The following is a 16,656-nucleotide window of genomic DNA, read 5'->3' on the forward strand; positions in this document are numbered from 1 at the left end:
TATTTCCTAGTTAAGCACATGCAGCCAAATTCTTCCTCTCACACATTGCTAAGAAATCTATTGAGATCCCATGTCACTTGAGAGCAGAATTAATTCATTTTCCGCCCCAGTATATTCATTTCTTTTTGAGAACAAAGTGATTAAAATATTTAGACATATCTTAAAACAATTATATAAACCCTTGATCAGGCAGAGAAGGTAGAGGAAAGTTTAAATTCAGCGGAATAATCATTTTTTTCTTAAACTGAAAAAAAATATCTGGCAAAAGAAGTTCATCCTTTTCATGCTGAGACTTATAGCTGCTCTTTGACAGCAGACATTGGGGTAGAATTGGTTAAATGCAGCACAAGGAGGTAAGAGCTATGTGCTTACTTTTATGTCTGTTCAAGGGAGACTCAGAGAAGGGAAATAATAGGTATTCACCGGTCAAAACTCATACTGCTGATTGGTGGCTGGGCCTGTGGCAGCACTTTACAGGAAATCAGAGAACATTCTCCCAAGGAGATTTCTCAGTATTGCTTATACTGAAGAAATAACACTGAAACCCATTCAGCTCTGTAAAGCATCTAGCAATAGTGCACAGAATTTGCTTCATAGGAAACAGCATCTCAGCGCTTTGCTGCCCAGATCACACATATCTTCAGGTAAACCTACATGAGTAACTCTTGCTTCTGCCTAAACTCTTTTGCTTTTGAACAAGCTTCTACTTCAAACAGGCATTTTAAACATGGGAATGATTTATGGTACCCGGCCTGTTCCTTCCCTGACAAACTTCTCATGCTACTTGAGGAAAAAAGATTGTACGGTATGTAAATGCTAGCTCTGCGTAGTCTGCCATATGCAAGACAGCTGCAGTCAAAAACCGCCAGGCTTCAGCATTTTTAAATCATTTTCAGTCCCTTCTTCAACTGGACAATCAATGTAACCACTTCCAATCAATTGAAATATTAGACCGTTTTTGTTAAGTTTTCTGCATGTGTCGATTTCATTGCTAATTTATATTTCTTTGCAAAGCGATGTGTTAAAAGAGGACTGCATTGTAAAGTTAAATTGAGTTACCCCACATCAGGATTTTATTAAATCAACAAACAGCTTTACTTAAAAATGTTGGTGGGAGCTCCTATCAATTATATACTAATATATTCATATTGGTAATATGTTGCTTCTGGCTGCATTGCTAGCAAGTGGAAGAATCAAATGAATATGTTACTAAAATAAATTGAGCAGTGTGCTAATTATACCAGAAACAAATTAGAAACAGACCGGGTTTATTTCAGTCAGAGAAACAAGTTCTACAACTTGTCTCTTCTGCATGTGACTATTTTCCATTGTTAGGGGAAGAAATTTCTACACCATGTGGAAATTGATAGAATATATATGTTTTTTCCCCACTATCTAAAAGTAATCCTTCTCCTACTACATACTACCATCTACGACTTGATACGGTATAACTTTTCTATAGGAGATATGAAAGGGAGACAGTGGCAGGGTCAAATACTATGCTGACTTATATTCCATGCACCTTGATTGGAGTCAAGGCCTGTGATAGATTTTCTGTGTCAGGCATATAGTACTGCTTAATACAACTTCCAACTCTTTCAATTAAAACTCTACGATAAAAAAAAAATATATAAGCCAGGCAATGGAGCTGAATGGGTCCATATAAAATTTTACCCACTGCCTCTACGCTGTTGTCATCTCTAATTAATAGTCAGGCTGCATTTAGGCATGTTATTTTAGTTGTTACTGCGGGCTCTGATGTTAAAAACAGGGTTGAAGATAGTTATTTGAAGGTAACCAAGGGACAGATTATTTAGTCTGTCCTTGGGCAGACTTCTCATTGAGTTCACTAGGAGTGTGTCTGAATAAGGACTCCTTGAGGATGTGTGTGTGTGTACTGGAGTTGCAAGAGAGTGGTTTATTTGGCAAAGAGTAAGGATATTTGCGATTATCCATCCAATAAAATTTCAAGAGCATTAAAACAAAGATTAAAAGCTAGCATGCACATGGGCGGAAAATGTGCTCACCAAGTTGTACAATGAAACACCTGTGTCTGTGCTTTAATAGAGTGGTTCAGACCATGGAGACTGCAGGTCCAAGTGCAGTGCTCCATCTTGATCCAGGCAGCCAGACAACTGAGGGAAAATTCGAGGTGAAGCACATTATGCTTCTGGTTTGAAAGTTTCTTGAGCTGCCACTCCATATTAACGAGGAGGGATAACTCGGTGGTTTGAGCATTGGCCTGCTAAACCCAGCGTTGTGAGTTCAATCTTTGAGGGGGCCATTTGGGAATTGGTCCTGCTTTGAGCAGGAGGTTGGACTAGATGACCTCCTGAGGTCCCTTCCAACCCTGATAGTCTATGATACTAGCTGCTCCATTTAATGTAATTGGGTGGGCTGGTCAAAGAAAAGGGAAAATAATTGTAAACGTTTTTGCAACTCTCCCCCTCGTTTTTGGATTTGATATTTCAAAGTGCCTAGCTTTGAAAAAAAATTGATTCATTCTGCTTTGAGTTCTGGCAAATTGCTAATTGCAGCTTCGCTGGTATGTTTGGACAATGCTTTAGAGGTTGACTATAGGTGTTTCTCCACCAATACATAGAATCATAGAATCGTAGAATATTACAGTTGGAAGAGACCTCAGGAGGTCATTTAGTCCAATCCCCTGCTCAAAGCAACACCAACTAAATCATCCCAGCCAGGGCTTTGTCAAGCCGGGCCTTAAAAACCTCTAAGGATGGAGGTGCCACCACATCCTGAGGTAACCCGTTCCAGGGCTTCACCACCCTCCTAGTGAAATAGTTTTTTCTAAAATCCAACCTAGATCTCCCCCACTGCAACTTGAGACCATTGCTTCTTGTTCTGTCATCTGCCACCACTGAGAACAGCCTAGCCTCACATAAAAGTTAGCTTTGGCCCTATTCCTGACCATTCCCTGGTGACACTTCTGTACTCTTTTTCAAAACTGTTTACACAGTTTAATTTAAAGAGCCATACGTCACTCAAGGAGCAATAAGATTGTGCTGATTATTAAGACTGTACAGGGTATCTCTTTCTTACTATGTGTTTATACAGTACCTAGCACAATGGGACACTTCTCTTGGTTGAGGGTCCTAATGCTACTGCAATAATAATGATAAGAACAATTATTATTGCAGGGTTTTTTATTAAAGAAAGCTTTTCTCTATCTTATTGAAGACTTATCCTACTTTTCAGCTCCAGTTGAATGTGGTGCTCTACTGAGGTAACACCCATTCATTCCCATAGGATCAACATCTTAGAGAATGAAATTTCAGATGGGTAACTCATTCCTAAAACAATAAGAGAGAAGAAACCAACTAGAAATTAGATTCCAGGCTCGAATCAGAACAGTGCAATAAAACCGTCTTTGGATTTATCTAGTACTCAGAAAACAAGAAGGTGTGCAAGGACAATGGAAAAAGTTGTAATAATTTTTTTTTCCTCTTGAAAAAAAATTTTTTTTCCTGACAAAGCATTTTTCAGACTCTGGATCTTTCCATTTTTATTAACATAAGCAAGCTAAATAGCTATCTAGAGATTTGTCTTACTTGTAACCTGTCCTCTTCCTTCTCTTTCTCTCTAGCAATCAAAGGTGGGCAGGGCTAGGGTTGGTGCAGTGGGTTATTCCACTAGATTGAGAACCAAAATTGTAAATTTAGATCAAGTCACTCGTAAAAATAATCCAATGGTCTCTACCTAGCTCCTAACAGATGTGTCTCCAAATTACAAGTCAAATTATTTCTTCTATGTAGTTTCAAAAGACATCAACATAGTTTCTAAGCGCCTGATATGATGCAGCAAAAGGAAGGAGTCTGAGCTCAGTGGGCCTGGAATGCCATAAGTGTGTTTTTTTAGAGTACTGGGGAAGTTTGCATCATGCCAGTTCTCCACTATGGCCAATTCCTGCTTGGTTTATTCTCATGACTAAATCTTTTGATTGCAGAGGCACCATTTCTACAAATAAGTTGAGTATGCAGCCAAATCCTATCTCAGCTCTCACTCTCATTGGAGTTCTACTGGTGTTTCCATATCTTTGTCCCCATCTCATCTATCGTATCCCATACTGCCAAACACCAAGCATTCAAATTCAGGACGTTCCCTCCCCAAAAGTCATGAGATCTGGGGTCCTCTGATTTCTCCTCTGCCTTTTGAGCTTTTACAGTTCACATTTTCAAGTTTTCACATTTTCATGAGGTCTAGAAACAGAAAAGGAAATAGATTCTCATGTAATACATGGCTCCAGAAACTGCAGCTTTAACACCTAATACCATGAGACATGTTATAAATCAGAGTTTGCAAAACTGCATGTCCTTATGTTGTCTATACAGTATGAGTTGCTCCATCCTTGCTGTTATCCCTTTAATAGTCTCAGCATCAGATTAACAGTGAAAACAAATCTTTCACAGAAGAACTATAGGCCTAATTTTTTATAAGTGACTAATGATTTTGGGCCCCTAGTATGTGACTTGATGGGGCCTGATTTTCAGAAAATGCTGAGCATCTGCCCTCTCAAAATCAGGCCCCTTTAAGGTGTTTCAAACTGAGACACCCAAAAAACATTTTTTTAAATGTAGGTCTTGCTGAATTATTATTAGAAAGAAACTGACACCTCATGATGAAATTTTGAAAAACATTTCATTCATACACAAATATGTTGGTATATTATATATTTCTTGGGTTATTTTCTTCTTCATTCCGTCTTCATTATAAAAGATGTATAGGAAACCATGATCTTTTGTAATTAAAAGTTCATTTGCTCCTGGTGCACCTCCAATGAATCACAAGCCACAGCCAACTTGGTGTGCTGGCACAAACAGATGACTGTGACTTCAGGTGATGAATAATAATAATGCTTTAAATCTATCAAGAACTGTACAAACTTAACTAAATTAATCTGCACACAGGAAACAGCAGGAGTGGGTGGATTTTACAGATGAAAACTCTTGTTTCCATACAAGTATCAGTGGGCCACAATTAAAATTAAGAAAAGAAAAAGTATATGAACAATTTTCTCTTTAAATAGAAAGATTAGTAATTTTTTATGGGGAGGTATCAGAATGTCTCCAATGCAGATTTAAAATGAAAAGATCAAGAAATTGTACAATAAAGGCGACAACTCAGCGATAGCCCATAAATATGTACATGACTGACAGATTCTTCCTCCTACTCATTCCTAACTTTGCCCATTGACCCCACAGCAAAAACAATGCAGTACCATGCATGTGCAATGTGTCTCTAACTGTATGGAGTAGTGAGGCATATTTCTTGTGGAAACTTAAAGGGGTTATATAGCCAAAGAAGAGCAGTAGCCAATACTGCTATTCATTCAGGTACTTCTGTGGCCTTATCGTTGTCACAACCTGGGATGCAGGTTATCAGGTCTAGTGATTGGTGCAGGAGCCAGGAAGCCAGTAGGAAAGCAGGGCTGGAGCAGACAGGGCAGGACAGGAGCAAGGCTGAGAACAAGGCAGGCACTGGAAAAATTGCGCTTGTGGGCATGTATATTGAGCAGCCAGAGATCAGTTGTTGCTGTTGGGCTAATAGCAGGCTTGCTAACTTCCTCGGCCAATCAGTCATCCCTGCTACACCTCAGTTGTGCTTCTCAGCTGGCTGGAGGTTGTGCAGGCACAGCTGTAAATCCTCATTCTTGATAATTCTAATCCAAAAATTAAAAACTCTGGCTCATTTTATATAGTGTGTGGAAGTCCATGATAGAAAACAAAAGTGCTTTGAGGGGGGAAATGGAGGAGAATGGGGATGCTTTGTAACAGGAAGAGGAATGTCATTCCAGGCATTAGAAGGAAGTTATGTTCATGACATAAACACAGAGAAGTAAGATAAAAACAAATACTCTTGATGGAAGGTTGCAACATAACACTATTTCTTAGAATTCAGAATGATAACACCCAAGAACCCCCAAAACAGAGACACACAGCAGGCTGCTCCCTAACACAGAAAGACACAACTCACCTCACCTTACCATAGGCTGACTTTTTCCCAGAATGACTCTGATTGTATACTTCCTTCCAAAGGCACCCAGCATGCCAGCAGGATTAGGAAACCACCCACTCTTATAGTGATTGCTTGCAATTTCAACAGAGTCTTCAAAACACCACAGAGAAAAGAGTGAAAAAACCCATGGAGACAATGGGAGGAGGAAAGACTGAGTGCAGTGCAGACATGGAGTGATTAGAGATGAGAACTAGCACGGGTAGGGCTCCTCAGAGCTTTAAAGATATTCTATGGAAAGAGACAGTGAGCTAGAGGAGCCTGTTTACATGTTCAGAGTTGCAGGAGACAAAGATTATTCTACTAGTTCACTGCTCACTTGACTGAAGAGGAGATTAATTTAATCCAGGTGTGTGAGAGATAACTCTGGTGTGACCCAGATTTTTGGCAGTGGGAACAGAGCAGTAGAATGAGTTTTAGAATGTTATAGAGGAGAAGCAACAATTTGACAAGAGCCCTGAAGAGAGAAGAAAATGGAGAGGTTGCAGATAAGACCAAGTTGCGAAACTGAGAGAGGGTGAGATGGAAAGTTTAGAAGTTCATTGTTTGGCTGTGTTTAGATTAAGAGATGGTGAGGCTTCCATGAGAAATACCAGTGAGGCAGGAAGAGATTAGTGGGATGCAAAGCTAAACTGAGAGTCATCAGTATAAAGGAGATTGCAATTTAATAGCTGACTGACAACTTCCAATTGGTTTTTAGCATCAGCAAGTTTAAGAACCAAATCAGCAAGAATTTGGAGCCAAATGTAAACAAAACAAAAACAAAAAGAGCCTCCCCTGTATGAACAAGTAACTTCACAGACACATACACCTCACATGTTGTTTAGCAGCACTTACCTCTGTACAGTTTTGAAAGATATGCATGAAGTTCAAACACAGTTGATAAGATTTACACTTCTTCCCCCGCTTACCAGAAATCCATGTGGACCCATGGGGAATTGTACATGTGATCCCCATCACCTGTGCACACAGATGGTAAAGCTAGCACGGTGTGTGCATAGGTGCTAAGCTGCAAAAGCACAAATGGAGAACTTATTAAGGCCACCTTTTGAAAACATGGCCCTTAATGTCCACCTGCTGCTCCCTGCAGTAATGATCAAAACATCCCAGAAACAGATGCTCCCTGAAAAACAAAACAATCCCTTCTGCTTTAAAAATAGATGACATTTTGAATTAAGACCCTGTCTAGTTAAATGAAAAGCTTTATTCTAACATTATGTAGGGCCCAGTGCTGCAGCCCTTGCTTACACTAAACTCCCACTGATTTCAATGGGAGTTCTGCTTACAAGAGAGCTGTAGGATTGGTCCCTTGATCAAGTTAAAACAACATGCAATGGTAATATGTCAGCTAGCTTGTTATTTTTAAAGACCTAGATAAATAATTTCCTCATGTTCACACTGGACTTTCTCTTCGCAGTCTGACCTGAAGATTTTGTATTAAATGGGTGCCAAGAATCATGAATAGAGAGTAAGTACTGTAATGTGACCTTTATCATCCTGTCATTGTCATTGCATTCATTCGTAATTTCATGGTACTGACTGCATCACAGTAAAGGTAAGGAGACATGGGATCTCCCTAGAAGAGCTTACAATCAAATGTCCCCTTCCTGCAAACCCTTAAGCATGCGAGTAAGGGTACGTCTACACTGGCAAGTTTCTGCGCCACAAGTTACACCACTTTTATAAAAGCACTGGAATTAAACCGCTGTTGCATGTCCACATTGTGCTCTTTGTGATGCTGGAGCGCATCCACATTAGCAGCTCTTGCAACGGCAAAGACAGCAGTGTATTGTGGTAGCTATCCCACTGTGCAACTGGCCGCAGGGTGCTTTGGGAAGGGTTTGCAATGCCTCCTGGGGCAGGCAAAGCGTCACATGATGCAGGTTTCCGAATCCGACTGTTCCATGGGCATCCTACTACATTGCCAGCTGCTTTTCAACTGAAGTGATGGCGGGGGCAGAGTGTGTGACAGGGAGTGTGTGTGTGTATGGAAGGGGAGGAGAGAGACAATGTGCTTTGGAGGACGGAGAGTGTGTCAGCATGCTGTCTTGTAAGTTCAGACAGCAGCAGGAAGCAACCAGCCCTGAGGCGGGGGAGGGGGAAACCCGGCCATCAGTCCCCGCCTCGGTTCTCTGCACACCAATTTCTCTCTCTCTCTCTCAGACACCTGCCTCTGTGTTCAACAGCACAAGCTTCCACATTAATGGTTTGCTTTGTGTCCCGGAGCAGATCAGCACAGCACACAATGGCTGTCAGAAACGGTGCTTTGAAAGGGACACATGTCTCCAGGGCAGTCGAGTTCAAAACAATGAGCAGAGTGGTCACTTGAGGCATTATGGGACAGGTCCGGAGGCCAATTACAGCGCAGAAAGCAATCAAGTGTCTACACTGACAATAGGGCGCTGGAGTTCTGTGCAAATAGCCTTATGACTCTCGTCGAGGTGGGGTTTTTTGCAGCATTGCAAATGAAGAGTTTCTGTGCACAAAGTGGGTTGGCAGTGTGTACATGTCTGCAGTTTGAGTGCAAAAAGCTGCTTTAGTGCACAGAAACTTGACAGTGTAGACAAGCCCTCCGTGTCCTCAGTAGAACATGGTTTACAGGCCTAGAGCCTAATGACACAACAATACAGTAGGGTATAGTTGGGGAAAGAGAGAGGCCGGGGCTACACCAGTAAGATTATATAGTTATACAGCAAAGACACGTGTGCATCGTGGTGAAGCAAGGATTTTTTTTACATAAATAAATGTCTTTGACTCACTTTTTGTGGGAATCGTAATAGAAGGCAATGGCTCCGAGGACTAGCTGAGGAAGAGTGTTCGATGCACAGGGGAAGAAGTGGAAAAAAGCTTAAGTATTTGCAGGACCAACCCTTAAGAGAGGAGCTTGCTTTTCTACCCACTGCTGCTCTCACCTTACCGCTTGGACATGTGAAGGGAGAAGTGCCACCCTCACATGATTCTGGAGATGGAGGCCACTGTGGACCTAGAGCCAGTCAAGTGGGAAATCGGTGGGGAGGACCCAGCCTGGACTGCTCTTGCAGTCACTGCTACTTTCTCTCTGTCTCCTAGGGGATCTGGAGGAAGACAGAAGTATATATTCTCCAATCCATTCTTCCTGCCCCTGAATCTCTCATCCTAATGTTTGTGTTGTCTTTATTCCATCTGTGTAGTGATAATAAGGTGACTGTACATCAGCATCACTACCCTGTAGCCAAAGCTTGTGAGATAATTAATAGTTTTATTTTTGCTGTGAGGTTTATTCCTCCCACCAACAAAGAACTTTTTAAATAATAAAATCTCCTGTAATTGAGTAGCATCCGGGGTAGCCTACATTCCCAGTTTTCCCAAAATTCTCATTCACTTCAGCGGGAGGCACTTTGTAAACAAGAAATGCTGGATTTATCCCTATAAGAATACTTCTCTTTACAATCACCCCAGCTTTTATTTACTGTGTGAGCTGCTACTCGGTTCTAAAGTCCAAAATAAATTTTGCCATTTGCTTTCTAAAACATTACACAAAATGCATGAAATAATAATTGTACTAAAGTATACAGAACACAATATTTTTTTCATTGTAAATTTATGACGTGATCTAGTTTCAACTGATACTGATGACAAAACTTCCACTGCCTCAGAAAAAGAGGTTGTTGTATAGTTCCTTCTTTTTATCCAGCAGACTTCCTGGTCTCGTTGTGCCATTCTGTGATGTTGCATTGTTGACTTTATGTAATTCTTGTCAGGCACTTAGGTACCATGGTGATGAGCATGATACAAAGAGGAAGACAGCTATAATCTGGACACTTGAAACAAATAATATGTTAGATAAAAGCAATTGAAATTTGAAGTTTATAATTAGGAGATGTTTTTGTTTAGGAAAAAACAGGTTTTGGTCTGAATCTTTGTTAGTAGACGTATTTATTTGTATTATAATAGCACGTAAAGGCCTTAATCAAGGTCAGGGTGCCTTTGTGCTAGGCACTGTGCACATACATAGCAGGATACAGTCTCTCCTGAAAAGCTTACAATCTAAATAGACAAGATAGACAAAGAGTAGGAGGGAAAACAGAGACATAAGTGATTTGCCGAAGGCCATAGAGCAAATCAGTGGCAGAGCCAGAAATAGAAACCAAGTCTCCTGAGTGCTAATCCACTGATCTACACTGCCTCTTATGTTCATTTTCATTTGGGAAAGGCGAAGGTTAAACATGTGTAGAGAATTGTTTTCACTCTGCATTAGGGGCATCAATAACACACACTGGTTAAAATAAAAGTTCTAAAAATATAACAAACTGAAGCCAGCTGTAACCTCAATTTAGCACCAACTAACTTAAAAAAATCTTGATCACATGTCTCTCCTTCTCAGCTGAGATCCCTGGGCCCTGGTTTTCAGAAGTCCTGAGTGCACCTTTCTCATTAATGGAGATGGCTCAATTAGCACACCCAAAATTAGCAGAGAATCTGGAAATATAAGTTATGATGTGTGAGTACAAATAGCTTTTCATTATCAATATCTGGCGGGAGGTTGTATTGTCCCTTGAAGAGAATGTCTAAGCCTAAAAGATTCAAAGGCAAGGACTAACTTTTCGCCTTCTAAAAGGTATTAAGCCTCTTTTCTGCCATACCCAATCATGGACTGAACAGAGACACTGGATTTATGGCTTATTATAACAATCTGTAACCAACTAACCCCCTTTTTTTGTCTTATGGCTGCAGAGGTGTTAACTGACCACTCTACCTTGAATGGTATTGATCCCTTACAATATGTGCTAACAACTTATACTAAACAATCTGTTCCATCTTGCATTTTGTTGTGACACTTCTAGTTCCTTAACCAAACATGAAGAAGAGCTAAGTGTGACTCAAAAGCTTGTCTCTCTGGCCAACAGAAGTTGGTCCAATAAAAGATATTACCACACCCACATTGTCTCTCTAATACGCAAGTATAGATCTCTTCACTTGCAACCATAGACAGTAATGCAGCTGGGAGTCCTCTCTCTTGCCTCTGCTATTTTTGTTTATTCATTTCATAGAATCATAGAAGATTAGGGTTGGAAGAGACCTCAGGAGGTCATCTAGTCCAACCCCCTGCTCAAATCTAATCATTTTCATTGCCCTCTGCTGGACTCTTTCCAATTTGTCCTTTCTGTGATGGGGGGGGGGGCACAACTGGACACAATACTCCAGATATGGCCTCACCAGTGCCAAATAGAGAGGAATAATCACTTCCCTTGATCTGCTGGCAATACTCCTACTAATATAGCCCAATATGCCATTAGCCTTCTTGGCAACAAGGGCACACTGCTGACTCATATCCAGCTTCTCGACCACTGTAATCCCTGGGTCCTTTTCTGCAGAACTGCTGCTTAGTCAGTCGGTCCCCAGCCTGTAGCAGTGCATGAGAGTCTTCTGTCCTAAGTGCAGAACTCTGCACTTGTCCTTGTTGTCCACTTATTCAAGTAGAGAGGACAAGATGCAAAAAATCCATTGCAGTCTTCTCTAGCCCTCTCAAAAGATGTCGGGAGAAATCCTGGCCCCACTGAAATCAATGGGAGTTTTGCCAATGACTGCAATAGAGCCATGATTTCACTGCCATCCTTTTGGTTTTCATACTACTTTTTAGAAGTTCATTATTTTCAGTGGCACAAAGGTGGTTTTATTTTGTGTTTGCTCTTCTTGCATCTTCCCAAAGACCAGCCAGTTCCCTAACAAGCTGACCCATCATTATTTCTACTGTAGAAAGAGCCATCTATCCTCTGATTCAATCGCAATGATTAGTGGCTATGGACTGTGGCATCCAAGCTTCCTCTCACGCTGCCTCACTCATTTCGATATAGCACCTTTAAGCCTCCAGTTTATGATGGTTTCACTTGCTACCAAGTGCCACGAAGTCACTGACCATTCAGTGCCTTTAATGATCCCTTGCCTGTTTTCTGTGCTCACTGTTAGCTCAATTTACTTGTATTTGCAGGTTAAAGATACCTCATGCTGCATCAGGATTCAGCAGCATGCAAGGAGAAAGTACCCAGCACTGTAGTTTTAAATATTCACTTGTCAGTTTGGTAAAATATAACAGAATTCCCCAAATGCCAAAAGGAATGCGTTTGTTTTTACGTCAGTAGGGGTTATGGATATACCTGCCATTAGGGAATGGGGCTCATTAATTTCCTGAATACTGAACTGAAGAAGTCCCCCAAGACTGAAAATAACGGGCTTCCCATTTTTCATAAAATCAAACACTCTCCCAAAGTATCTTTTCCCCTTACTTTGCTTCCTTCTCCAACTCTTCCCGTCATCTCTCTGTTCATACTGCCCCTAAGGCCAGGGACTTCCCTTCTCCTCTCATGCATCCATGTGTTGGGAGCATTACGGACACCTAGACATGGCTACACACTGTTGCTGTTCTAGAAAGGAAAATTGCTGCTACAAGCCCATAAATAGAAAAGGAATACTTGTGGCACCTTAGAGACTAACAAATTTATTTGAGCATAAGCTTTCGTGAGCTACTGAAGTGAGCTGTAGCTCACGAAAGCTTAAGCTCAAATAAATTTGTTAGTTTCTAAGGTGCCACAAGTACTCATTTTCTTTTTGCGAATACAGACTAACACGGCTGCTACTCTGAAGCCCATAAATGTTATTTTAAAGCTTTTGAATGTTTTTCTGTACATTCTGTGGGTATATTGTTTGTGTGTAGAGCCTAACTCTTTTACACTGAGGCTGCTTCAGACCACTCTGGCAGTGTAAAGGGGTCTTGAAGGGGTGCAAATGTAACATACATTCACTATGAGGCACTGTTACACTACCAGAGTGACCTGTGTGGGGGGGGAGTGGGGGGAGGGGAGGTTGGACAGAGATTCACACACTGAATTTGGTTCATAGACTTTGGTAGCAACAATCAAGCATCAGCTAGTTTGCTTGAAGATTTGAGTTAAACTTCAAGGGAAACACCCCATACCTGCTCCTCCTACCAGGAAACACCAATCTGCACTTATGGAATTAATGGCTTCCTGGTTGTCCTGGTATTAATTGGGGAAGTGAAGGAAGCCAAATAATTCAGGGCTGGGTTGTCTCTGTTAATTCTTTGTGCAGCCCATTGGTGGGTGTGTTACTGTGATTCACACAGAGGCAGTGAGTCTGTTATAGCCCCAAAAAGAAAAGGAGTACTTGTGGCACCTTAGAGACTAACAAATTTATTAGAGCATAAGCTTTCGTGAGCTACAGCTCACTTCATCGGATGCATTTGGTGGAAAAAACAGAGGAGAGATTTATATACACACACACAGAGAACATGAAACAATGGGTTTATCATACACACTGTAAGGAGAGTGATCACTTAAGATAAGCCATCACCAGCAACAGGGGGGGGAAAGAAGGAAAACCTTTCATGATGACAAGAAAGGTAGGCTAATTCCAGCAGTTAACAAGAATATCAGAGGAACAGTGGGGGGTGGGGTGGGGGGGAAGAAATACCATGGGGAAATAGTTTTACTTTCCTGGTTTTAGTTCAAGCTATAGCACCTGATGCTTTTCGCTCTAAAGCAAAACTGAGAAAATAGTGGCGCTTTCTGTTCAGGGGCCACACAGAATTAAAAATAGTCCAGTTCGATTGGAACCAAAACATATTTTGTTTGCATATTTTTGTCAAATTCAAAAATGGAAAAAAAATTGTTATAAATTAACCAAAATGTTTCAGGTTAGCCTGAAATGAATTTTTTCCTCACAAGTTTTTCATTTTAATTCAGCTGTTTTGCATGGTTTTGCCCATTGTGTGTTTAAATAGAATAAAGGCCAAATTTAATATCAAAATACCATTTAGAATTGAAAAGTTGAAACAAAGTATTTCTAAATGAAACAGTCAAAATGTAGCCTTTTGAAATTTCTTTTACCCATCTGAAACAATTTGTCAAATATGATCCAAATTTGGCAAATACTTTGGACCCTGAAAAAAAAGCATTTTTCATCAAAAAATTTATAAAAATAATACAAAAATCACCCAACTCTGCTCTGGGATTCTCTGATCCAAATCACAGTATGCCAGTCATCCCATTGGTTCCTCGCACAATGGGACTGGTGCCTCTGAGTGCAACCACAGTACAAATAATAACCGCCAGAAGAAAGAAGGTTTTCTGAAGAAAAGCTCAGCTTGTATTTCACCAAACTTTTGTAAGCTGGGGCTAAAGTTTACAAAACCACTGAATTTCTTGACCAAAGATTCCATGCAAATAGATTTGATGTTCAGTGCAAATATTTTGTAGATCTCTCAAATTAGCTTCAATTTAATTTGGGTGAATTACCATTGCTACAACATTTGCACTGTGTAATTTTTATTTAATAGTGTAAACTTGCAAGTTTTTATTTTATTTTTTGTTTTGGCACTTTAAAACTAAAATGCACCAAGGAGATACAGCAAAATTCACATCAGATGCCCCACATAAATTTTGTGTGCGTGTGTGTGTGTGAACACACAAACACTAAGGTAATAAACTAACAGAAACATGTATGCCAGGAGGTACCTCTGAATTTTCACTGAATTCTGTAGTATATGAGAAAAAAATGATTAATAACAGGCATTTACTGGTCAACTCTGTCTGAAGAGTGATCCTCTTTACTGTTGATATTTTGTGGGGAAAAGAGATGTTGCCAATTCTCATGGTATAATCATAGCTTAATCAAAAGGATATAAAATATTCATTTTCTGAGCTGTCACAAAAATAAAATATTTACTCTAGACAGTAAGATCTGCTCAGATCACTGTACCTAAGGGCACAGGGAGTGGAAAATGTAATGTCAGGAAGTTGTGAAAAGCTGTCAAGACCTGTGCTAAGGTATGGGTAGACTTGGCAGAATTCTTTTTTTCTTTCTTTAAATATTCTCTGTGAATAATATTGAAGTTTAATTTTAAGATTTTTGTTTGTTTCTATCAATTTCAATTTTCACAGTTCTGCAAAATTGTGAGGTTTAAGCATTTTTCTACCTTTATTGATTTTAAATTTTCATAGTTGGAGGAAATTATAGGGATGTCAGACAATTATTTAGTGACAGCAGACATTGAGATTCAAAAAGTTAAAGCTTTGGAACCATTAAACACAAATTGTCAACATCACATGTCAAAATGTACAAAGTAAATATCTTTAAATCAAACTCTAATAAGTTCTCAAGAAGCATTTTTCTTACTTTGCCTATTATTTCAATTATCATTGATGGAAAGATTTTTTGACTGTTTCTGCTTGTACTGTGAAATCAACATTTACCAACATTTATTGATTAAAATCCAATCCTTCCAAGACTAGTTATGGGGTCTATAAGCAGCTATTGGTCTGTGGGTATCTGATAAAATCTCAGTTCTGATTAACTAGCAATGTCTGAGATTGACAGTTCTCTGTCTGATCCTACACTTTGTATTTTTCTAATTTTGCATTTCAGTAAAAATTCCCATTTCTGAATATTTCTGCACCTCAAATATTAATTGGGGCCATTATGCATACATGCCAGTTTTTATAACTATAGAAATTCAGTGATTATTACATGTGCTACTGTAGATCTCAGCCCTGCAATCACTTAATTATGCATGTAACTTTACTCAACTCAGTAATCCCTTGAAAATTGCTCATGTGCATAAAGTTATTCAGTGTATGCAGGAACAGGGCCATAGTCAGTGAAATAATGTAAAACTGATACAAGTGTCTCTCTCGTCGCCCCCATTTGCAATTAGAGTAACAAAACCCTTTGAGCTATTCTGTCTAAAGTGAATCTGACCACAATCCATTGAGAATTAGCTTGTTTGGTCTAGCAATAGTTTTCCTATTTGGTTTTGCTTACATGACAGAGTATGGAAATCAAAAATCGTCCTCTTCATTCTTGTGTTACTATTGAAGGGAAAGATCTTGAAAAACACAAATGGGAGTTAGGCACCAAATTTAAATTGGTTTTCTATGGGTGCTGAGTGTGTGGCTGACCCTTTTGCCTTTGAAAATCTTCCTGCTCCCACCTTCTGGCCTTCAAACAACCCCCACAAACTCAATCAGCAGCAAGCTCCCCACAGAGCAGGACATACCAACCCAAAATGGTACCAGACTCTTCCAGAACAATACATGCAAAACCTGCAGACATCCCCCACAACACACCTTTCAAGATCTATGGGTCTTACATACGCCTATCACAACATGTGGCATACCTCATCCAGTGCCCTAAATGCCCCAATAAAAACTATGTGGGTGAAACCAGATAACTACTATGCTCTCAAATGAATTCACACAGAAAAATGATAAATGACAAAACACAACATCACCTGGGGTGAACACCTTTCACAAAGTGTTCACTCTATATCTGACCTATCAGTCCTCATCCTGCACAACAACATTTTCAAAAGACAAACCTGGGACTGAGAGCTTAAATTCTTTATTTTGCTAGACACTAAAAATCATGGTCTTAATAAAGACACTAGATTTATGGCTTATTACAACAATCTGTAAACCACTAATCCCCCCCTTTTTGTCCTATGACTACCGGGGTATTAACAGGGCACTTCACCTTGAATGGTCCATTAGAATATGTGCTAGCTACTTATGGTAAGCTATCTGTTTGATCTTGTATTTGCCTGTGACACTTTTGAGTACCTTTCCCAGACCT

At 39.9% G+C, this 16,656-nt stretch overlaps 2 protein-coding genes across 4 annotated transcripts in view; one reads left to right on the forward strand and one right to left on the reverse strand.

Moving 5' to 3' along the window:
- The first annotated feature begins 532 nt into the window (after positions 1-532).
- LOC119855091 (cytokine-dependent hematopoietic cell linker) overlaps positions 533-16,656 on the forward strand; it is a 70,048-nt gene continuing 53,924 nt past the window's right edge. The window contains exons 1-2 of the mRNA XM_043512417.1: positions 533-644; positions 7,448-7,498. The gene's annotated coding sequence lies outside the window, so the exon portion shown is untranslated. The remainder of the gene's footprint in view (positions 645-7,447; positions 7,499-16,656) is intronic.
- The window catches only part of ZNF518B (zinc finger protein 518B), a 102,223-nt gene continuing 93,596 nt past the window's right edge, over positions 8,030-16,656 (reverse strand). For all 3 annotated transcript variants that reach the window (XR_006280539.1, XR_006280540.1, XR_006280541.1), the window contains one exon: positions 8,030-9,830. The gene's annotated coding sequence lies outside the window, so the exon portion shown is untranslated. The remainder of the gene's footprint in view (positions 9,831-16,656) is intronic.

The sequence above is a fragment of the Dermochelys coriacea genome, chromosome 4 (assembly GCF_009764565.3).
Source record: "Dermochelys coriacea isolate rDerCor1 chromosome 4, rDerCor1.pri.v4, whole genome shotgun sequence".
NCBI lineage: Eukaryota > Metazoa > Chordata > Testudines > Dermochelyidae > Dermochelys > Dermochelys coriacea.